Source organism: Eulemur rufifrons, chromosome 17 (assembly GCF_041146395.1).
Source record: "Eulemur rufifrons isolate Redbay chromosome 17, OSU_ERuf_1, whole genome shotgun sequence".
Taxonomy (NCBI): domain Eukaryota; kingdom Metazoa; phylum Chordata; class Mammalia; order Primates; family Lemuridae; genus Eulemur; species Eulemur rufifrons.
In genome coordinates, this window is record NC_090999.1 from 21292315 (window position 1) to 21315329 (window position 23015).

A 23015-nucleotide genomic window follows, 5' to 3' on the forward strand; every position below is an offset into this window, starting at 1 on the left:
CTAGCACTCTGGGAGGCCGAGGTGGGCGGATCGTTTGAGCTCAGGAGTTCGAGACCAGCCTGAGCAAGAGCGAGACCCCATCTCTACTAAAAATAGAAAGAAATTATATGGACAGCTAAAAATATATATATAGAAAAAATTAGCCGGGCATGGTGGTGCATGCCTGTAGTCCCAGCTACTCGGGAGGCTGAGACAGGAGGATCGCTTGAGCTCAGGAGTTTGAGGTTGCTGTGAGCTAGGCTAACGCCACGGCACTCACTCTAGCCTGGGCAACAGAGTGAGACTCTGTCTCAAAAAAAAAAAAAAAAAAAAAAAACAAATGTAGAAATCCTAATCCCCAAGGTGATGGTATTGGGAGAGGGGGCCTTTTTGGAGGTGATTAGATCACAAAGTGGAGCCCTTATGAATAGGATTAATGCCCTTATAAAGGAGGCCTAAAGGAGGACTCGGAAGACACCACCTAGGAACTAGAAAGTGACCCTCACCAGACACTGAATCTGCAGGTGCCTTGATCTTGGACTTCCCGTAACTGTGAGAAATAAGTTTCTATTATTTATAGGCTACCCAGTTTATATTATATTATAGCAGCCTGAACAGACTAAGACGGTGTTTTTCTGTAAACTGAGAATAACTATGCCTCCTGTGCAGATTTGTTGCTGGACTAGAATGAAAGAATATGTGTAAAGCCGTTGACCCGGTGCCTGACCTGTGGCTCCCGGCAAATGATGTTGTCAGTCATGGTTGCCGGTATTTGGAGAAAGGCAGAGGGTGAGCGTTTGGGATGGATGGTTGTGTATCCTCACGTGTGTCTCCTCTGGCTCCTTCTCTCAGTTGCAGATTCCAGGGAGGTGTAGGTAGTACGGTGCACCAGCCGTCCATAGTCCTGCAATTACATTAGGCAGTCAGGAAATGCTCATAAACTAATGCGATCTTGGCTGGATTTATTTATGCATTTGCTGACTCTCACACTGCTGTCTAGAAAGCCATCTCACGTAGACAGGATTGTAAAGAGCTCACTGTTTATTGCTGGTGACGCCTTCTTTGCCTGAAGGGGACAGGCAAAGGAGGGTCACCTCCATGCTGTCCAACGGAGGCCGGGTCTGCCCTCTTGAGAAGGGGCGGGGGGAATGACAGAGGCCCCGCAGGGTCTGGCCAGCCTTTCATTCACACTGTAGTTGAGCATCTGTCTGCCTTGGCCTGAGGAGGCGAGGCCCTGCCAAGAGGAAATGAGACTGGGACCACAATTAGGTGATTTCACATGTAAAACGCTGTTCAGTTATTTCTTGGTGGCAGACGATAGAAGAATATGTGAGCCTGCAGAAGTCCCGAAGCCGTCTCTCTTGATTATCACCCTGAGGAAACAGCTACTTTTACTTCCCTGAGCTTTTGTTTCTTTATTTAATAGACTTGCTTGTTGTCAGTTGTTGCCGGGCCCCAAGATCTGTGTGGAGAGGTGGGATGCGGAGAAGGGAAACCCTTGCAGGAATGCTGCCTTGGAGAGATTATTTTACTTAATAGTTTTCCACTAAAAGTGAGTTTCATAAATCTTCCTGGAAAACACTACTCTTACTAAAAAAAAAAAAAAAAAATTATTTTCTAGTTTTGCCTGAACATTAGTGTGTTGCCAGTTTAGAAAAAGAGGAAGGGCGTTGGAATCAAGACCTGACCTCTCTAAGGACTTTCTACTTGCCAAGTATTTTAAATATGCATTTAGGCTAATGACTATAAAAATAGGTGGCTTTAAGTGAGTTTAGTGTATTTTGATTTTGCCTGTTTGAAGTTTGAGAAGTAAATACTTTCCATCAATCCATTTTCAGTACCTTAGTGAAGGGATGTGTAGTGTTAGGGAATCCACATGCCCATATCCATCCTCCCAAGAGTTGTGTTTTTTTTTTAAACAACTTTATTGAGATAAACTATTATACATGGTTGTGCATTTAAAGTGTACAATTAAATGGTTTTTAGTACATTCACAGAGTTTTACAAACATCACCACTATCTAATTTTATAACATTTTTATCACCCCCCGAAGAAACCCTGTACCTATTAGCAGTCACTCTGCACTTTCCCCCAACCTCCCCAGCTCCTGGCAACCCCTAATTTACTTAGTCTAAGTTTCCTTTTCTGGACATTTCATATAAATGAAATCATACAATATGTGGTCTTCTATGACTGGCTTCTTCCACTTAGCATGTTTTCATCATTCATCCATGTCATAGCATGTATCAGTACTTCATTCCTTTTTATCATTGTAATAGTCCAATGTATGGATATACCATATTTTATTTATATATTCATTAGTTCGTGGCTATTTGGGCTGTTTCTGTGTTTTGGCTGTTATAAATAATGCTACTGTGAACACTCACGTATAAGTTTTTATGTGGACATATGGTTTCTCTTGGGTTATATACCTGAGAATAGAATTACTGGGTTATATGGTAATTCCAGGTTTAACATCTCAAAGGACTGCTAAACTTTTCCAGAGTGGCTGCGCTATTTTACATTTCCACCCAGCAATGCATGAGGGGTTCAGTTTTTCCACATTCTCATTGACACTTGTTATTATCTGTCTTTTTTTTTTTATTATAGCAATTCTAGTGAGTATGAAGTGGTTTCTCATTGTGGTTTTGATTTGCATTTCCCTGATGACTAATGATGAGCATCTTCTCATGTGCTTGTTGTTCATTTGTATATCTTCTTTGGAGAAACATCTGTTCCAATGCTTAGCCTATTTTTCACTTGGGTTCTCTGTTTATTATTGAGATGTTAGTTTGTATGCGTATATTCTTGATACTATTCCCTTATCAGGTATGATTTGCAAATATTTTCACTCATCCTGTGGGTTGCCTTTTTAAATTTTCTTTTTGATGCCCTTTAAAAGCATAAAAGTTTTTTTTTTTTTTTTGAGATAGAGTCTCATTCTGTCACCCTCACTAGAGTACAATGGCGCCATCATAGCTCACTGCAACCTCAAACTCCTAGGCTCGAGCTATCCTCTTGCCTCAGACTCCTGAGTAGCTGGGGCTACAGGCACACACCACCATGCCCGGCTAGTTTTTCTTTTTCTAGTAGAGACGGAGTCTTGCTCTTGCTCAGGCTGGTCTTGAACTCCTAAGCTCAAGCAATCCTCCCACCTTGGCCTTCCAGAGTGCTAGGGTTACAGGCATGAGTCCCTGCACCTGGTCATTTTTAATTTTGATTAAGTCTAATTCGTTATTTTCTCACTCGTAGTTTTGGTTTCATATCAAAGAAGGCTTTGCATAGCCTAAGGTCATGAAGATTTAACCCTATATTTTCTTCTAAAAGTTTTTATAGTTTTAGTTCTTATATTTAGGTCTGTGATCCATTTTGTGTTAACTTTCGTGTATGGTGTGAGGAAGGGGTCCAACTTCATTCCTCTGTGTGTGAGTTTCCAGTAGTTCCAGCACCGTGTGTGAAAAGGGTAGAAGAAAATACTTGAAAATCATATATCTGATAAGAGATTTGCATTCAGAAGAAAACAAAACAACTCTTACAACTCAAAAGTAAAAATGAAATATTATTATGTAATTCAGGGGTTAAAAATAAGAAAGGAACAGGCATTCCAAATTAGTAAAAAATATACTTTTTTTAATATTTTAAAGCAATGTATTTATTTCAAATGTGTGTGTTTAATGAGCCAAAATACAAATCAAATCAACAAAATGATAACCAATATGTATTTATTAAGATATTTATTCAGGCCGGGCGCGGTGGCTCACGCCTGTAATCCTAGCACTCTGGGAGGCCGAGGCGGGTGGATTGCTCAAGGTCAGGAGTTCGAGACCAGCCTGAGCGAGACCCCGTCTCTACTAAAAATAGAAAGACATTATATGGACAACTAAAAATCTATATAGAAAAAATTAGCCGGGCATAGTGGCGCATGCCTGTAGTCCCAGCTACTTGGGAGGCTGAGGCAGTAGGATCGCTTAAGCCCAGGAGTCTGAGGTTGCTGTGAGCTAAGCTGACGCCACGGCACTCACTCTAGCCTGGGCAACAAAGTGAGACTCTGTCTCAACAAAAAAAAAAAAAAAAAAAAAAAAAAAAAAAAAAAAAAGATATTTATTCAGCATTGAGTTATGCCATTTCTTATAAACTTAATTATTAATAAGAATTTGCTCCATCTATAAATTACAAATTGCTGAAGGTTAACTTAATGAAATCAGCCACAAATGTTAAAAATCAAAGAAAAGTTTGTTTAATCAATAGTCATTCAATAAACAAACATGTAATGGGTGCTTGCTATGGGCAAGACTGGTCATGGTGGAAGCCAAGAAAATAAAATAGATCTTTGTCTTCCTAGGGTATTTTAAATGAACCAATATTTGTAAACATGCCAATATATTGCCTGAGAAAACAATAAATATAGCTGTTATCGTAACCTAGTAGTTGAGATGTGGAAACTTGAGTCTAATGGGTTTAACACAAGGTAGTGGATGGTGAATGTTATTGGAAAGGTACAGATAAAGAATTCTGGGCACAGTTATGCTGAGTAAGGCCGAGGTTATCACTAAGCATTAGAAGCAGCACATCTAAGAAGCTGCTTGTCTTTAACAAGCCTTTATTGGCTTATAAAATTATGCAAGTGAGTCTGCTTTTACCTAAGGGAGTAAGTTTGTGCTTTGATCGGTGTCCCTTTCTCCTTTTTTTTAAATTGGCGAAGCAAAGCATACTTTTCTACTACCTTGCGTGTGTTCTAGTTTAAGCTGAAGTGGTTCAATAATCTCTTTTTCCCTTCCTCACCCCAAATCTGAGGATAGTGGGGGTGCTTCTCTTCCTTTTCAACCTAAGCCAGTTAATGGAATCTTCCTCCGTGTTCTTGGCCTTTATTTTTCTCTTCTGGGGTTGAGTTTGGTCTAACACTGGAAGATGTTTGCATTTTCCAATACAGCAGACGCCTAGTTAAATGACATTAAATACAACCTCATGCTGGCTCTCTGCATATTCTTCCTGGTCAGAAACGTATCTTCTCAGGACAGAGTTATACCTCCCCGCTGGGAACTTCTCCGAGGAAGAGTGGCTTTATTCAGGTATTGGGTGCCTTCTGATGATGGGGAGTTTTGGCAGCACTGATACATAACATTTCATTTTGAAAGGCTTGGAACAACCCATGCAGAGCCTGGAGGCCATGGTCCATCGGCTAGAAGTTGGTAACCTTTGTCTCTGGACTTTGGAAGTGCAGGGAAGGTTTCCTGTTGTTACCTATTATTGTCTTTCTTTGGTAGTGTTAAACATCGTTCCACTGTCTTACATTATCTCCCACTCCCGGAGCTGTGCCAATTCTTAGCTAACTTCAGAGATTCTTCTTGATTTTCAAGTGTGTGTACGTGTTACTAAGTGTGAAATTGAGATAATTTTAACTGAGATACCACACAAGTAAAACATACATCATGTTACCAATGTCTAATTAGTTTGCTTTTATCAATGATTTTGGAAATCTATTAAAAGGTGACTTTCAATATCTAGAACAGAATGTTTGGACTTACTTTTCCACATTTGAGTAGTCTGAGATCCAATAAGAATTAGATTAAATGTTATGTCTAAACTTTGAGAGTTTTACTAAGTACCTAAATCTGGGTAGAATGCTTGGTTAGCACAAGTGTCTAATCACATATAAAGAGAACTGAGAAAAAGATAAAGGGGTTTATTTTGTTATACTAGTTGATTGTTTTGCTTGGGCTGCCATATCAAAATATAGACTGCTTGGCTTAAATAACAGACCTTTATTTTCTCACGGTTCTGAAGACTGAGAAGTCCAAGATCAAAGTACCAGCAGGGTTGGTTTCTGGTAAGGGCTCTTTTTCTGGCTGGTAGAAAGAGAGAAAGCAAATCTTCTGGTGTCTCTTATAAGGGTGTTAATCCCATTATAAGAGCCTCACCCTCATGACCTTATCTAAACCTAATTACATCCCAAAGGCCCCATCTCTAATACCATCACATTGGGGGTTAGGGCTTCGACATATGAATTTTGTGGGGACAGAGTCCATAGTATTACCCTTTGAGTTCTCCTTTAGAGTCACAGACAGCATAAGGGCTCTAGTCGGTACACCTACAACATTATTGTGCATTTCCTTCAAGAGACCCACTAAGGCCGGGCGCGGTGGCTCACGCCTGTAATCCTAGCACTCTGGGAGGCCGAGGCAGGAGGATCGCTTGAGGTCAGGAGTTTGAGACTAGCCTGAGCAAGAGCGAGACCTCCGTCTCTACTAAAAAAACAGAAAGAAATTAACCGGACAACTAAAAATATATAGAAAAAATTAGCCAGGTATGCCTGTAGTCCCAGCTACTTGGGAGGCTGAGGCAGTAGGATTGCTTGAGCCCAGAAGTTTGAGGTTGCTGTGAGCTAGGTTGACACCATGGCACTCTAGCCCAGACAACAGAGTGAGACTCTGTCTCAAAAAAAAAAAAAGGAGACCCACTAAAACCTACATGGTATTGGAATATCAGGCTGAATTCATCTGCCCATTTCCAGTGAAGTAGAGTTGAGAGATGACACTGTGAAATATATTTTCTGTCTTTAATGTTTCATGCTATATGAATGAAGACAATCTTGTTTTAGTTGGATTTTATTATTTAATCCTTACGCCCCTTCTAATTAAATGAAGGCATAAAGAAGGTGTCAGGTAAATACAATTGGGTAATATCTTTTTTGCTTTTAGAGATTATATGTTTAAGACACATCAAGATATTCTGTGTTTCCCTCTATTTTATTTTATTTTGGTTTGATCCTTATTTCTATTTGAAATCTAAGCAGAAATCAGAAATGGGAGTGTAAGAGCATTAATTTAGGGAGTAGGAACATGTGGTTTAAGATGCTTCTTGATATCAGTTTGAATTTTCTATGCTAATTAAAAAGAGAATAAGAACATTTTCTTTTACCATATATAGTGGAATATAAGACCCATACATAAGCAAGAAGATCTACAGAAAGGTTTTTGGCCAATATAAATATACATGAAATAGTATATTTAGTATACTAATAAGATACAATTCAGTGTACTACTAATAGAGTGATATACATGAAATACCCATGTCTGCTCTAATATTTAATTGAATTCACATACATATTTAAAATCACATTTAAAATTTAAATGACATATTAATTTTGAATATTCCTTTTTCTACTCATAGTTTGTGAAGCAAATTTATTCAAACTCAGCCACATTTTGAGTCCTCTTAAGTCAGTTTTTCAGGGTATATTACCTTCCCTTCCATCTTTATTACATGAAAACAATTTTTATATCCATGCATGGTGCTGTCATTGGACATTTTATCCAAGGCCACAAGTATCTGTTCACATAACTCTGGTTATGTGAATGGTTCCCCCTTCCTTTCATTCTATACTTGAAAATAGCTTACATTTATGTACGAATTTGCTACGTGCCAAGCATTGTCATAGGTGCTTTATATGTATTAACTCATTTATTCCGAGCAACCTTGTGAGATACCTTTATTATCTCATTTTACCGAGAGAACTAAGGTCCAGAGAGGTCAGGTAACTTGCTTTAAGTACATAGCTCATGAAAGCTGGAGCCAAGATTCAAACCCAGCTTTGGAGCTTCCAGAGTTTCTGCTTTGAACCACCACACTACTCTGCTACAGGAAATCCAGCACTTAAGACTGTGAGATCATTTCCCCTAGGAATAATTGTTAAATTTAACATTAAAGTGATTTTCCCCCTTTATTTTAAACCAATTCTGTGTAAGCATCTAAAATTCCCATTGATTGAGTCTGAGACAATAGTCTTCCCCAAACAGTGGTTTGTGATCCAAATTAAAGTAATTGAAAGAGAGGTTTATGATATAATTTGTATAGACTCAAATGTAAGACAACTTCTTCTTTCATGAGGTTAATGTCAGAGAAGAAAACTATAACCTTATATTTTGGCATATATGGTGTGTAAGTCAAATCAGTTGGTGAGGATTGGACGGGATAGTTGTACTATTTCTGAAACTACTAGTCACCAGGCACTGTCCTAGGCTGTTTACATACATTAACTAGTTTTATTCTCTCTGTAACCGTATGAGGAAAGTGCCATTGTTCTAATTTTATAGATGAGTAAATTCAGGTTCAGAGGATGAGAAACTTGCCCAGCCCAATACACTCAGAACTTGGGCAGTAGAGTTGAGATTGCACCTTTGTGCAGCCACCTCTAAAGCCTGTGCCCTGTGGCTGACAGCACGTGGCCTCGCTGGGCATAAAGCACTGGGTTTAGGAGCCCCTGACTTGCAGCAGCTGGGCACTGCATTGCCCATGGCAGCTGCCTCCAACAGCCCTTCCAGCTTCCTCTCATTTCTCTGCTTCCTTCTTTGCTGAGCCTGGCAGGGCTTTTGGCTGCAAACAACAGAAATGCCTGTAGCTAGTTGAAGCAGAAAAGGATGCATTAAAGGTTGTTAGTTAGATGGTTCACAGAATTTCTGGGAAGGACCAAGAATCAGGCTTGGATGTTATAGAGCCAGGAAAAGGGCCAAACCACACCATGGGACTGTTCTAGCAGAAAAGCCGTGCCGCCTCCGCTCACTGTGCAGTCCCCAGGACTTCCCAGAGGGAACACCAGAGCTGTGTCCCTCCTCTGCTGTGCTCGTCCGAAAGCCTGGGTCACGGTGGGTGGCCCTTGCCTCCCAGTCACTCCTGTGTCCAGGTCACAGTGGGACATGTCTGGTGAAAAGAGCTCATGTCCCTGCACTCTGGCTGCAAGGGAATATGGGAAATGTGGTTTTTGAAAGATTTTCTACTAAATAGGGATTGAGTGGACCAATTTACAGTGTCTGCCACACTGAACTCCCCAGCTACCACACTGTCCTAGGCCCTACCTTGGCTCGACTATACAGAGATCAGATGATGTCTTAGTCCATTCAGGCTGCTGTAACAAATACTATAAACTGGGTGGTTTATAAATAACAGAAATTTACTTCTCAAAGCGTGGAAGCTGCAAAGTCCAAGATCAGTGCACCAGCAGATTCTGTGTCTGGTGAGGCTCTGCCTTCTGGTTCATAGATGGCGCCTTCTTGCTGTGTCCTCACTAGTGCAAGGCGCCAGGAGCTCTCTGGGGCCTCTTTTAAAAGGTGTTAATCCCATTCATGAGGGCTCTGTCCCCCAAACCTAATCACCTCCCAAAGGCCTCACCTCCTAATGCCATCACTTTGGGGTTTGGATTTCAATGTATGTATTTGGGGGGCACACAAACATTTAGACCATAACAGATGGGTAGCATTTGTGCCTCAATATCTTGTGCCTTCGTGGATACAGGCTGAACTGCTGAGTGACACTTTCCTGCTCCTCTGAGTGTAACCAAACCCCACGATTCACACACTGGAAAAGGTTCCACTTACTCTGTTTCTTCTCCTGTAGCTGGTGTGGCCAACAGTGCCACTAACCCGGGGGTCCTGCGTGAGAAAATTACTCAAAGGAAACTCACTCCATGGAAGCTTCTCTCTAGCATGATGATGTTTTCTGAAGTTACGTTTTGTTTTAACGGAGGAAGCCTGCCTCCTGAAGTCCGGTATACTAGCTGGAGTTCATACTGTGAGGAACATAACCGTCCATTCCCAGCTTTCTCTCTGAAGTTCAGACTTTTATCTTCTGCATCTCATATCCTGAGCATGAGAAGGATAACAAAAGTGACAACTGAGCAAGAGTTGAGCATCTTTATGCTTTTTTTTTTTTTTTTTAAGATAGGATCTCAGTCTGTTGCCCAGGCTAGAGTGCCGTGGAGTCATCACAGCTCACTGCAACCTCAAACTCCTGGGCTGAAGTGATTCTCCTCCTGCCTCAGCCTCCCAGGTAGCTGGGACTACAGGCGCATGCCACCATGCCTGGCTAATTTTTTTCCTGTTTTTGTAGAGACGAAATCTCACTCTTGCTTAGGCTGCTCTCCAACTCCTGGCCACAAGCGATCCCTCCCCCTCAGCTTCCCAAAGCGCTAAGATTACAGGCGTGAGCCACCATGCCGAGCCAACATCTTTATTCTTTATGAGAAAAACATTATATCCTTCTTTTGGGCTATAGCTTTTCAATGGCTTTTGAGAAAAGCGTCATGTGTAGGCCCAAGTTCTGAAAATAACGGAGACTTGGAGAAAGTATGTTGATTAGAAGAACGGTATAAAAGGGAAGGGACCTAAGATTTAGCCATGGTCTGCATGTCAACTGGGCAACTTCAGGAAAATTGAATTCATATCTCTGACTAGTTACCTAGTCTGTAAAATTGAAAAAAATATATAAATGCTAAGACCCTGATAGTTATTGTAAGAATTAAATGCTCAAACTCTGGACACAGTGTCTTGCACATAATTTTAAAATGTTAACTACTTATCTTTTCTAGAAACCACACTCCCACTGGGTAAGGCCATTCCCCCTTGGCTCTTGCTGTCATTGTGGGTTTCTGACATTCTTAGGTGATTATGTGGGTAGTTTACATCATCAGGTGAATAAGCAGATCAAAGTTTAAGTAATTCAAAATGGGTGGGTCAGTGGGGGTGGGGAGAAAACCAAATCTATTCTTTGAACACCCTTGCTCACTGTGACTAGGGTTTAAAACTCTTACACAGTGTTACAAATAAAGTCGTCATGAAGGATTTTAGTTTGCATTTTTCTAGTTATCTTGAAGTCTTGATTTTGCCAGGGGCTTGCAATACATATATTAATTTTCCTTCAGGGTTCATTTAGCAGCAACAAGCGGAGGAACATTTGCATTTTAATTGGGTCATTCTCCATACTTTCTCCCACCCCCACCTCCAGCATTCTCTCTCTGCTGCTGAGAGCTGGAGCCAGATGTCATTCCCTGTGTCTCTGAATGTCAATGTCTGCAACTCTTCAGTGGCTACCAACCCAACCACAAAGTGTATGATGAACTTCTCAAGAGTTAAAAAGCTAGTAAAATTCTCAGTTCAGGTGACACATGCCCTTTCAGCTCCAAAACATTAAAACTTTGGAGTATTTTTTAAATTAAAATGACTACTATTAAAATGACTAGTAACAAAAGTTCATTGTATTGTCATTCCCAGTGATGTCAATCCTGATCCTAACACGAGAATCTCGTTTTGAAAAGGAAAACTTTATGAGTAGACGGTGCATGTCTCAGGGGACAACTGTGCAATTTTTGGAGGACAAATGTAAATATGAGAGTGGGTGAAATCTGGTGCCATTGCTAATCCCATTTTCTTAGATGAAGAACTAGAGGCAGTAGTTCAGTGGCAAAGGTGGTTTTTGTTCCAGTAGCAGTTCCGTTGGAATTGAAGCTGCGCTGTGTACAGGACCAGTTGTTAACACAGGATGGACGTGCAGAGCTGGTGAAGCAGCCCCAGTCTAGCAGCCTCAGTAATTCTGACGTGTGCTTGTAGGGCAAAAGAGGCACCATGGAATATTTACAGTGAGCCTGGGGGATCAGTGTATACAGAGGTTCAGTTCAGTAATGTAGGATGCAGAGAAAGCCTTAAGTGGTGAAAACATACCTCATTACTATCAGAGAGGCAAAATTTTGGAAGTGAATTTCTATTTCTTTTAGAAGCTCTAGGGGGCCTTTGCTGAATACCTTTACTTTCTTTAAAAAAAAAAAAAAAAAAATGATGTCAGTGTTTCCACAACTGTGCAGTGATGCAAAGAAATATTGGGAACAGATGGCACCTACCCTCTTGTTGCTGACACTCTAACTGGGGAAACACCCTTCACTTGAAATCATCAGATTTTATTAGATGGCTGTTACCAAGTCCAGGCAAAGAAAATGATGAGCCTGTGTCGTGTACACTTGGCCCTCACTATGTCAGATTCAGCCTCAGGACCTCCCCCTGGTTTTGTTCAGACTCCTCAGTTAACCAGTTACAGACCTTCTGTGCTGGGGGGGTTCCCCATAAAGGCAATGAACCCCGAGGCCAGGGGTCTCCTATATTTGCTCTGTATACAGGCCAGAGAGTTTCAAAGACTCAGTGGCAAGGATGTAAGAGAAAGGCAATTCTGATTGTGGGTGTGTTAATTTTTTTTTTCTTTCAACAATTTATCCTTTGTAGAGACAAATATTATTCTCAGATATGTTTTTGAAAAGTAGACCAGTAGTATGCAGACCGGTTAACGAGTATTGGCCTTTCTCTCTGAGCCTAGTCCTCATTCCATTCTGTCTGGGGAAAATTTCCTTTTTACAGTGCACCTTCAGACCGGGCTTTGTTCAGAAACCCTTTATTTGGAGCACTTTGTTTTCAAAGAGAATTTATTGGAGGTTGATTTTGGCAGGGAGGTTGGTGTGTTGGGAGGGTGGTGGGAGAGAAAATGTGGGGTATGGGGGCCCATGTGTGCTCTTGTTGGTTGCAAATGCTCATAAAGTCTAAAGACTGAATCCATGGAAGGTAAACAATGGTTTGGGCTTTTTTTTATGCTGGAATTTATTTTTCCATTTTGTTTTTTCTCCTAGACATTTCCTAGATTTTAGAACACCGTGTTTACAAAAAGCCTTCATCATTAGTTCATCCTGAGCAGGGTGTTGGTGTCTGTGTTGGTGGCTTTGGCTGCCCTGCCCCGAGCAGGCCAGTCTCCCTGGGTGTCATTCAGAGACAGCTGGCTGCATGCAAGGGTTGGCTTCTCCTCTTCAGTTGCAGCTGTGTGGAATTGGGGTCACCCCTCCCGGGTAGAGTGCCTTTGTGTGCCCACACTCAGATGTAGAGGCCTGATTTCTGCTCCCACTGGGTCCCTGATTGCCTTTGAGCAAGAGGTGAATGAGTGTGCCTGTTCATCTCTGTGTTGCCTCATACCCGGGCCACCGGCTGTCCCAGCCCAGCGAGAGAGGCCATGTGAGCAAGGTGTGGTAGTGTTATGCCTTTCTGATCCCTCAGATGTCCTAATTCAGGTGCATCTATTTTTAGACTGGGCTTCCTCTGGTTTTTTTTTTTATTTTTTATTTTTTTTTATTTTTTTTTTTGAGACAGAGTCTCGCTTTGTTGCCCGAGCTAGAGTGAGTGCCGTGGCGTCAGTCTAGCTCACAGCAACCTCAAACTCCTGGACTTAAGCAATCGTTCTGCCTCAGCCTCCCGAGTAGCTGGGACTACAGGCATGCGCCACCATGCCCGGCTAATTTTTTGTATATATATATTTTAGTTGTCCATATAATTTCTTTCTATTTTTAGTAGAGGCGGTGTCTCACTCTTGCTCAGGCTGGTCTCGAACTCCTGACCTTGAGCGATTCACCCGGCTCGGCCTCCCAGAGTGCTAGGATTACAGGCGTGAGCCACCGCGCCTGGCCTGTTTTTTTATTTTTATTTTTTTAATCTAAATATGGAATGCTTCACGAATTTGCATGTCATCCTTGTGCAGGGGCCATGCTAATCTTCTCTGTATCGTTCCAGTTTTAGTATATGTGTTGCCAAAGTGAACGAGGCTTCCTCTGGTTTGAATGTCACCTTTGCAAGGCTGTGACCTTGCACTTGTCCAGTTGTTTAAGAATCCCTGGGTGTTCACCAATTCTAACTCTTTGGAGGCCTTGAAATCTGCAAAGTGCTAATGCAGAAACCACTTGCCTAGCTCCTGAGCAAGAGCATTTCATTCAACTAGAGATAAAACTTAGTCTCCAGGTGTCTGGGGAAGGAAGGGGACTACAGGATTGCTGGGGGAAGTTTACTTGAGGGTGACATAGGATAGAGGTGCGAGTCTTCTACCAACACGTCGGTGTTTACTGAGGGACCCTGTGCTGACTGTCTCCATGGCGGGCCGAGTTTGTGTGTGACTGTTTATAAGCTGCATAGCACTGTGTGCAAAAGGGGGAGGCACACGCTCACATGAGTGGCAGGAGGCTGGCGAAGGCTCTGCCTCTTGAACAAGGGTGGGGACACAGCAGCTTGCCATGAAAGATGGAGGGAACTGGGTGGAGCTGGCAAGGAAGATGGAGTCGGCCAGTTGAAGGGTTTGTTGGCCACGGTCAGGAGTTTGCATTGGGTCTAGAAAACCCTGGCAGCCACAGTATTGGGACAATTATTGCATTTGACACTTGGCCAAGTAGAGAATATTGTAAATTTGTGGCCAAGGAAATAAAAAATAGGATCCCTTTCCACTGGAGGCTATATAGAAAGATAACAGAAATTCTGGAAGGGTTTCCCAAGAGCTCAGAGTAGAGGTGCCCACGAGGCTAAAGGCAAGGCCATGGGGAACGGAGAGGCATTGAGCTGGTGGGTGGAAGGACTCTGGCACATTCAGTTGGAAATGTCAACTCCCTACATGTAACATGGAACCAACTAGGGTGAGTACAAAGGGCTCCCAGGATTGGGAAGTTAAGATGGAGAAAGAACCATCTGGAAATGATTCATGGGCATCATTTTGGGTATTTGGGAATTCTTCCTTGAGGTATATTATAGTCAGAAAATGGAAAGGAAAGAAAAAGATGCCCATGGTTCTCCTGAGTTCTGACTCTCCCGGAGATAACCTTTCTTTTTAAATAGTATAGTTAATCATGCTAGTTTGGGCTGCTTCTCTGATTTTTAGGGTAGCTTTAGGAATTACACTTCTTTTTTTCTCCCATTTCTTCATCAATTAAAAAAAGGGGGGGCTGGGAGTGGTGGCTCATGCCTGTAATCCTAGCACTCTGGGAGGCGTAGTCAGGAGGATCACTTGAGGCCAGGAGTTCAAGACCAGCCTGAGTAGGAGTGAGACCCCATCTCTACTAAAAATAGAAAAATTAGCTGGGTATTGTGGCTCTTGCCAGTAGTCCCAGCTACTGAGGAGGCTGAGGCAGGAGGATGGCTTCAGCCCAGGAGTTTGAGGTTGCTGTGAGCTGTGATGATGCCACTGTACTCTGGCCGGGCCACAGAGCAAGACCCTGTCTCAAAAAAAAAAAAAAAAAAAAAAAAAAGGACCTGCTCGTCCCTAACCAGGAAATAATTTGCAAAATAAAAAAGATGAATCTCATGCCACTCCTGAGAAGAAAAGTGCCCTTCCTTTCCAAGTGGAAGCCCCAGAACTGGTTGATGACACTTACCCGGAAAGATGACCAGGATGTTTTTCAGTGCAACTCCAAGTGGGTGTTTTGTGTATCTTTTCCGGGAAAATCCTGGGTGGCGTGTGGTTCCCTGCTTCCTTCTCTTGTCAAGTAGCCAGTGGTCTGATTGAAGCTGGCAGCCCCTTTGGGAGCCACTGAGTGCTGACTGCTGAGTCTTTTAACACTGCTGTGTGCTGAGCGCTATGTTTTCGTTTCCCAGTTTCCCCTTTGTCACTTTCCATTAAGCAGGGAACTTTTGGAACCAGGACAAGCCATGTATAATTTGGTTAGAGATGTAAATAAGCCAAAACAGCACAGAGGAAACTGCAATGTGAAGAACGGAAGGGGAGCAAGTAGGTTTTACTTGAGACTCGCTGTAACCACAGTCTGTGGCTAGCACTGAGATGATCTAAAACATTCTCTATTTTACCAAAAACTCTGCAAGTGCATTGCATGTTTTCAGATGAGGAAACTGAGGCTTAGGAATATTTACTTATTATTCACATAGCTAATGCGCTGGGAATGCTGCACTTAACCCTGTAGTTGTCTCACAGAAGCTTGCACATGTGTGCTCTCTCGCAAGACTACTTTTTTAGAGCAGTTTTAGGTTCACAGCAAAATTGAGCAGAAGAGAGAGATTTCTCATATACCTCCTTTCCCCACACATGCACAGCCTCCACTGTTACCAGCATTCCCCACCACAGTGGTGTATTTGTTATAATTGATGAACGTACAGTGATGTTTCCTAATAACCCAAAGTCCATAGTTAACATTAGGGTTCACTCTTGGTGTTGTACATTCTGTGGGTTTGGAAAGAGATATAATGGACGTGTATCCATCAATAGTATCACACAGGATTGCTCCACTGCCCTAAGAATCTTCTGTGCTCTGCCTGTTCATCCCTCCCTCCCCCCAACATCTGGCAACCACTGATCTTTTTACTGTCTCCATAGTTTTGCCTTTTCCGGAATGTCATAAAGTTGGAATCACACAATATATTGCCCCTTCAGATTGACTTCTTTCAACTTAGTATTTATAATAATGTATTTAAGTTTCTTCCATTTCTTTTTTTTATAAATTTTAAAATTTATTTATTTATTTGGAGATGAGGTCTCACTGTGTTGCCCGGGCTAGTCTCCAACTCCTGGACTCAGGTGATCCTCCCACCTCAGCCTCCCAAGTAGCTGGGATGACAGGCACGTGCCGCCACTCCCAGCTGCCTACATGTCTTTGCATTACTTGATGGCTCATCTCTTTTTAGCACCGCGTAATACCCCATTGTCTGCGTGTGCCACAGTTTGTTTATTCACTTAGTAACGGACATCTTGGTTGCTTCCAAGTTTGGGTGATTGTGGATAAAACTACTATAAACATCCATGAGCTCACTTTCTTTTCACAAAGTATGCTGTCTCCTTAAGAGGTTTCGCAGAGGACTCACTTAGATCCTCTGCCACAAGTGGGACACTTTAAAAGCCTGGTGCCAGAGAGGAAAGAACTTAGGATTTGGAATCAGGCAGACCTGATTTGGTTGGGAATTTGAGTCCCAGCCCTCCTCCATCTGTGATTTAAAATTCTCGGTGTTCTCTGCTGTCAGCCTGCGGTGCTCAGAAGCGGTTAGCCCTCTGTCGGCACTCGGAAATCTGCGTGTGAACTGTGCATAAATGGTTGTAGCTAAAATAGTCTTTGAAGCTCTCGAACCCAGTTTATTTTCTTACTGAGTCTGACATTATTCTTGCTACTTAGATTAGGAAGGCCCTTCGCAAACTTCCTTTTGTAGGTAGTGAAAATTTAAGCTTTAACTGGTCAATGGTGGGAGGACCACTCATTCTTGATTAAGTACAAACCAAAGAGGCTCTACCTAGCGAGCCCACATGCCTCTAAGGTACTAGAAGTTTCACACCTTGAGCCTGTTCTTATAGCCAGAATTTGCACCGTTACAGACCAGCCAGGCACATTCTTGTGTCTTTTGTTTTTAAACTGTTTTAGATAAAGTTTAAGACCTGGAAGTCACCATTGCCTGATTCCCATGGGAAATCTCCTCCAATTATTTAGAGAAATTCTTCTTGTGGGAAAAAGAGGAAAACAAATAACTGATTGTTTGGAGGCTCATAGAACGAAATTTCCATTTATGACCCAACTTCCTCGCCAGTGTTTCCGAAAGCTGTGGTTTTGTGAGTCAAGTTCCTACCACTGCAGAACCATATGGGATTCCAAGAGGAGATTCTTCGTGGTAAAGATGAGAAATACCTTGCAAGTATAGCTCTGAGCCCAAACATGTCATTGAGAATAATGTGTTTTTTGATAGATTTCTTCCCCCAAGGGCCTGACTCCACCCTTCCCCACTTGAGTAAGAAAGATTGTAACAATGTTTAATCGTAATGGAGACTTGGGAAGCTTAGGGGCCTGGTTTTTTTTTTTTTTTTTTTTGAGAGGGATTATTTTGAGATCTGGAAATTACACTCTGGATTACCCTGGATGCAGTGAACTTTTAAAACTCTGGGAACTAAACGTTGCTACTGTTAAGTTTACAGAAGAGCAGAAGGAGACAAGGAGGGAAATGGTTGATGAGCCCCAGAAACTTCTCTTAAAAATACTAAGTTTCAGTTCACAGAAATTTCACCAGCCCTTCTAAAATGCACTGGCAGCTGAGTTGCAGCGGTGTGGAATATTTGTTGAATGTAGACTTCGTACAGGTGCCTGGAGAAGCATAGCATCAGTGACTGCCCTGGGCCACTTGAGCACCTTGGCAAGGTCCAGACCCAAGATTCAGGCACATTCTCCTGTCGAATGGGAACAACATCTAGAACTGTCCCTGCTTCCCACCCATCTGGTGTTCACAGTTGCACTGTGTGCCGTGTATGAGACGCACCACACTCAGTGGAGTCATTGTGCGGCAAACATTCACATCACCGTAAGTTTCTGAAAACCAAATGAATGGCCACACTTCCACTATTTGACAGTAATGGTATCAATGCAGTAAAAATAAAATATAAAGGACTGGAGCTTCCAAACTCTCCCCACAGTTTTTTTTTCCTTGGGTGGAGTCCTAGTGGAATTGTGACTGTGGCCTTTGTTCTGCTTGTCCAGTTCATGCGCTCCAAGTAGCGTGGGCAGCAGTCTGAACCCAAACCTGGCCGGCAGCGTCCTGTCTGGAATGCCTGTTCAACACGCCTGCCACTTGGCATGTTCTGCTCGCTCTGCGGCGCCGAATCAGGTGGGCTGAGCTAGAATACAATTGTCTCCAGGTGCAGCAACCGTGAGGAGTAGCTCGCTTTGCTTTTATCTGTGATGGGGAGAAGCTTGGAAGTGGGGCAGATGTCAAAGCCAAGCGGCAGCCTTTAAGGCTTCCGGGAAGTCCTACTTTTTCTGAAGTTGCTCCCGATTCTGCAGCCCATGGTGACGCCTCCCTGTGGAAACCCTGGAGCCCTCACGGCCTGTATTAATCGCTTCACGTTTCTCGTGTGTTGTTGCAGTGGTGGGTTCTTTTCCCACATACAGTTTCTCATCTGCCCAACCAGTCTGCACAGCACATGTGCTTAGAGGAGACTCCTGTTAATTTATTTGTCTGATTCTGGTCCTGAGAGGTAGCTGATGTCATGGACACCAGCAGGATCACACACTGAAGCTTTGGGGAAGTGTCTGTAGGGATGTTTACAAACACTGATATCTTAGCGCTCCCATGGCCCTCAGAGGCATTAGTGAGGATTCTCGAGCTGACATTGGCTGGTGACATTGGCTCAGGAAGTTACTCGTCCCCCTGCCTAGAAGAAAGTGAGTTGCCACCAACTCTCAGAGCCTGTCCCTGGGAGTCCTCAGATCTGCAGCAGGATTCCTGGGAGCGAGTTCAAGTGCTGTGGGGCTGGATTGAGTTTCCAAAACCAAAACTGTTTCCATTTCTATGAAAAAGGAAACTACCCCCAATTCAAAGGACTGATTGGACTGACGGACAGGCTGGACTCCAGAGTGGGGCTGAGAAGTCACCTAGGGACTGAGATGATGATTGGCCTGGGGCGGGGAGGGGGGACCCGGGAGGCCCCCACGCCTTGAAGCGAGGGTGTGGGCTGGCCCAGCTTCCTCGGGGAGGACGAGTCAGAGGTGTGTTTAGTGACGTAAGTCATAAAGGCCTTTTGCCCCTCTGAAGTTAGACTTTCCTCACCCAAAAGTGATTGGTCCTTTTCTCCACCTCTGTCCGGAAGAAATGCGTTTATTTTTTTGAGTGAACTAACCCAATCCTCATTCATGGGCTTTGATTCTGAAAAGTTGGCCAGAAGTATCCAGTGGCGCCCTAAGCGACATGTCCTTGCCCAGCACTCGGGTCCGTGGGGCACACTGGTGTGCACTTCTGTTCAGTGGCTTCCCTCCGTCTCACCCAGGGTGGCTCCTTCCTGAAGAAAACTTCGCCATTTCAATGTGCCCCCATTCACTGAGGTGAGGATACAAGATAGGGGGCCGGGAACGTGTGAGGAGGAGAGAACAGGTCTCTGCCTCAGACGTGGGCTCTGAGTGGGGGGAGCTGGGACTTCTCTGCACACACGGAAGCTTGGACCAAGAGTGCCCTGCACCAGAGGGAGCACAAGTCAGATGGCCAACGAGCATGCCTGAGAATGTGTTGCAAAGTCCTCAAAGCGCTAGCAATTTACATTAATAAATTACACTATAAAAAGGTGGGGGTGGGGACTGTTTGATAAAGATTTGGACACACCAGTTAAAGGAAGAGCTAGCAAACAACGCTTCTCAAACTTACCTGACCATGGAGAACTTCTTCCATAGAGCATCTCCCCACAATATAGAATATGTTTCTAGAAAAACTAGGTTAGGGTCATTAGAAAAATTATAAAGAAAAAGAAAATTCAAAACGACAGTGAAACTGTATTAAGGATCTGAGATGATGAGAGTTTTGTCTTATTTTTCCATTTGTTTGCTAGAACTTAGAAGTGTGCTGGGCTCTGAAGGGAAATATAAGAGGAAACTTTTCAATAAATATTGATCTGGCACTTGCAGTGAAACAAATGCCAGAGAGGAGAACAGCCTCCAGCCTCGCCCAGGAGCCTGGTAAAAGCTGAAACCTACCTTACTGCAGGATTCAGCTCAGTGTTTTTGGAATTTTTTTTTTTTTAAAGACAGGGTCTCACTCTGTCACCCAGGCTAGAGTGCAGTGGCATCATCATAGCTCACTGTAACTTCAAGTTCCTGGACTCAAGCGATCCTCCTGCCTCAGCCTCCCGAGTAGCTGGGACTACAGGCGCATACCACCATGCCCGACTAATTTTGCTATTTCTTGTAGCGACCAGGTCTCATTCTTACTCAGGCTGGTTTCAGACTCCTAACCTCAAGCAGTCCTCCTGCCTTGGCATCCCAAAGTGCTAGAATTATAGGCGTGAGCCACCACTCATTGCGCCTGGCCTGTGTTTAGAATTTTGAATCTGAATGCCTTGGAGAGGGCATGCCGGCTCCTGTCCCAGCATCTACTGTTGCTTTTGTCTAACCTGTTTCTCTCCTATTTATTTAATTTTCTGCATCCTGTCAACATTTATGCTTGCAGCCCCTAGAGCAGGAAGCAGTCATGCTCATAATAAATATATTATAACATTCTAAAACCCCACGAGGCACATGCTGTAGATAATTCTTTGCTTGTGGGGAGCTTTCTCACATTCAGATGTTTATCCGCATCTCTGGCCTCTACCACTAGATGACAGTAGTAACGTCCCCACCCCTCCCAGTTGTGACAGCTGACAACACCTGCAGACATTGCTAAACGTCTCCTGTGGGGAAGAGTCTTCCTGGTTGAGAATCATTGGTGTACCTGAAAGCACGTCTGTATGTGGGTTTCATGATTCTGGGCATTGGGACTAGACCAAGAATAGTCTTAGACACCGTACAAAAGTGTTTAGGCTTGATCCTTTGAGCTGTGAGAAACTTAGAGCATTTCAAGCAGATCTTATGTGTTTGCCACTGGATACCTCTGTGTGCAGGATAGATGGGAGGAGTAGACAGCTGAGGAAGTGAGAACAGTTTGGAGTCAAAGCCCTATAATCTAATTACAGAGAGGGGACAGGTGAGAGAGGAGTCCAGGGTGACTCATTTGCGGTGACTGGGGGTTGGCATTAGTTGGAAGAGGAAACGCAGGAGGAGGAACCTGTTTGAGGGAGAGCATAATAATGGGTTTTATTTTAGGACATGCTGAGTTTGAGGTGCCTGCAGGACACCCCGCCGGAGCTGGGGAGGAGGTCTGAGGCTGAGCTCAGAAGAGAGATTGAAGAGTTGGTGGCTCTTACTTGGTGGCTGTAGCTGTGGAAGTAGAGGGCCTAATCCAGGAAGCAGGAGACCGAGGGAGACAGGGAGAAGCTGGTGTCCCTCCAGATCCCGCCAACCGGCTGAGAAGAGCTGGCCAGAGAGCTGGAGGCAGCTCTGTCCACCAGAGGCTTACCATCTATGTGGACAGTTTGCCAGCTAAGAGACAGATCCATATACATTTAAGGACCCAACAGCATAATGGCGTCAGCATACGCTGGCAGAGTTGAGTGAGGCCGAGAGGGTGTGAACTCCAGGAGCGCCTGCTGGGAGGAGAGGCGTGGGCTTGCTCAGGGGGATTTTGAGCCCTGTGCATCGACAGCAGAAGTCGGGAGGGAGCTGCAGGCCAGGGCTCTCCCTGCTTGCACAACCTGCCAGTGTCCCCATCGGCATCAACATTATCCTCTCTCATCACGGGACAGGGAAACAACCCGGGCACCTTGTTTGCTTTCGTAACTTTCTGTGAGTTATTTTTAACTGGGAGATGAGGAAAGGGGAGAAGGAAACTTTAGTGCTTCCCGTCTTCAAGGGTCATTTATGAATTTTACTTTATGGCAAGTGATGGTCTTTTCATTTTGTGACCTCAATAATAGGAAGTGTGACAGCCACAGAACTGGCCAATGGGAAATTATAAAGAAAATCCAGGTTCCATTGGCTATTTAAAAAATATGCTTAATATAAAAGTTACCATTTTAACCATTTATGTACACAGTTCTGTGGCATTAAGTACGTTCACACTGCTGTGCAGCCATCACCACCACCCATCTCTAGAGCTTTCTTCATCTTGCAAAGCTGAGACCCCATACCCATTATACAGTAACTTCCTGTTCCTCCTCCCCCCCTGCTCCTGGCAGCCACCATTTTCCTTTCTGTTTCTGTGACTTGGACCACTCTAAGTACCTCATATGAGTAAAGTCATATAATATTTGTCCTTTTGTGACTTACTTCACTTAGCATTATGTCTTTTCAAGATGCATCCATGTTGTAGTATGTGTCAGAATTTCCTTTTTATAGCCAAATAGTATTCCATTGTACATGTACACCACATTTTGTTCATCTATTCATCGATCAATGGACACTTGAGTTGCTGCCACCTCTTGTCTATTGTGAATGGCGCCACTATGAACTTAGGTGTTCAAATAACCTTTTGGGCTCTGCTTTCAGTTCTTTGGGGTATATACTCAGGCTGTCCTTGGGCATTTGCAGTATTGTTGATCCCCTTCTCTGCTGGGGTGTGCTAGGATCACTCCCTAGCTACCTGCCCTTCTAATGTTCCTTTTGCTACCCTTCTGCTTTTGCTCTTCAGAGAGTCTTGGATGTGTACCTAGGCTGGGCTTTGTGACCAGCTGGAGAGCCGTTACTGAGCCCCTGCCTGGAGTTCTTGTCTGTGAGGACATGTGTCTTGTCTTGGCGCTGCCCTAGAATTTGAATCAGGAAGATCCATGTTCTAACCTCAGTATTTCCACCGATGTGACCTTGGCAAGTTGCCTCATCTCTCTGGGCCTGTGTTTCCACATCCACACAATGAGAAGGTAGAATTAAGTGATCTTTAGGGTCCCTCCCAGGTTATGGAGGGTGAGGACATAGTGGTCTCCTAAGCCCAGGAACCAAAGTGGGCAAGAAGAAGGCAGAGCTCAAGACTTCTACCATGGGCAATTTTACTCATCTTCCTGGAACTCTTGGACAGTTAGGTGGCCTGTGTACTTGCTGACTTCTGGAACATGCTATGTGGCTAGTTTTGTGAGGACATGTAGCA

General features: G+C 43.6%; 1 protein-coding gene and 1 non-coding gene across 2 annotated transcripts in view; one reads left to right on the plus strand and one right to left on the minus strand.

Moving 5' to 3' along the window:
* Positions 1–23015, plus strand: part of PDZD2 (PDZ domain containing 2) — a 230326-nt gene that overhangs the window by 74558 nt on the left and 132753 nt on the right. The window lies entirely within an intron of this gene.
* Positions 13270–13376, minus strand: LOC138398478 (U6 spliceosomal RNA). Its single transcript, XR_011235969.1, has one exon. It is a non-coding gene; the product is annotated as a U6 spliceosomal RNA (small nuclear RNA).